General features: G+C 70.8%; 1 long non-coding RNA gene across 1 annotated transcript; it reads left to right on the top strand.

Moving 5' to 3' along the window:
• Positions 1-316: 316 nt before the first annotated feature.
• On the top strand, positions 317-1110 carry LOC311220576. The gene is made up of 3 exons (XR_014619234.1): positions 317-353; positions 431-575; positions 1068-1110. It is a non-coding gene; the product is annotated as an uncharacterized lncRNA (long non-coding RNA).
• Positions 1111-1366: the final 256 nt, after the last annotated feature.

The raw sequence follows: 1366 nt of genomic DNA, 5'->3' as shown, positions 1-1366 counted from the left end.
GGGGATCCCCCCTTATTTATCCCCCCCAGTAACGGAATCCCCTCGAAGTGGCCCCAAAAGAGGGGAGTCCCCCAACAATGCCCCCCCCCCCCAGGCATCAGGGACTGCCCCAAAATGGGCACCCCAATATTCAGCCCCCCCCCCTCCCCCAATGAGCCCCCCCCACCAAAATCCCCCCCAAGCCCATGAGCCCCCCAATAATGCCCCCCCCCAATAGTGCCCCCCCCAATAACGGGACCCCCCCCCCCCTTTTACCCCCCCTTGTCCCTCCCCATTTTGCCCCCCCCCAGCCCAGCTCCAGGACCTGCTGGGGGCTCGGCCCCCCCCCGTCATCCTCACGGCCGAGGGACCCGGTGAGTGCCCCCCCCGTGACCTCTGACCCCCCCCATGACCCCCATGACCTTTGACCCCTCGGGGAGGGGGGGTCAAGGTTTTTCTTGGGGGGGTCCCAGCTTCGTGCCCCCCCCTCCAGGGGGGGGTCCTGGGGGGCTTCGCCGTGGCCTCGTGGGGCTTCAGCACCTGGCGGGGCCGGGACCTGCGCCTGGGGGAGCTCTGGGTGCCCCCCCCGCTGCGAGGTGAGTGCCCCCCCCCCCCCCGGGACCCCCCTCCTCCTATGTGACCCCCCCACCGCATAACCCCCCCGCATGAGACCCCCTTCCACGTGCCCCCCTCCTCAGTGTCTGGGACTCTCTCTGTGCCCCCCCCAATCCCCCCCCCCCTCAAAGAGCCACCCCAGGACCCCCCCAACCCCATGGACCCCCTCCTGAACCCCACCCACCCCCAAACCCCACCCCCGTCCTGGCCCCCCCTCCCCAAAATACCCCCCCCCCTCCCCAGTTTCCCCCCCCAGGTACCCCCAAACCCCTCCCCTGCACCCCCGTCAAAAAAAATCCCCACCGATCACCCCCCAATCCCAAGCCCCCCCCCCCCCCCCCAAAAAAAAACAGGACTCCCCCCACTGACCCCCCCCACCTCATAGACCCTCCCCAGGCTCCCTCCCACCCCCGTGAAAGCCCCCCCCCCCCCCAAAAAAAATCTCCCCCCCTCCCCCAAATTTCCCCCCCCAGGACAAGGCGTGCCGGAGCTGTTGCTGCAGGGGGGTGGCGCAGGTAAGGTGTGGGGGGGGGGGGGGCACAGGGGAAAATTTTTTTTGGGGGGGGGGGGGGGGGCACCCAAATTGCCTCCCCCAATAAAATAACGCCCCCCCCCCACCCTGCAGGAGGCGCTGGCCGCGGGCTGCTCCCAGCTGCGGGTGGAGCTGCCGCCGGGGGGGGGGGGCCTGGGATGCCCCCCCCGGGGGGGGCACGGACCTGGGGGTGGCCGAGGGCTGGGGGGGCGTCAGCTTCGGGGGGGGGGGCGCTGCAGC

The sequence above is a fragment of the Netta rufina genome (assembly GCF_964035555.1).
Source record: "Netta rufina genome assembly, chromosome: 35".
Classification (NCBI taxonomy): Eukaryota; Metazoa; Chordata; class Aves; order Anseriformes; family Anatidae; genus Netta; species Netta rufina.
This window is presented reverse-complemented; position numbering and strand designations above follow the sequence as displayed.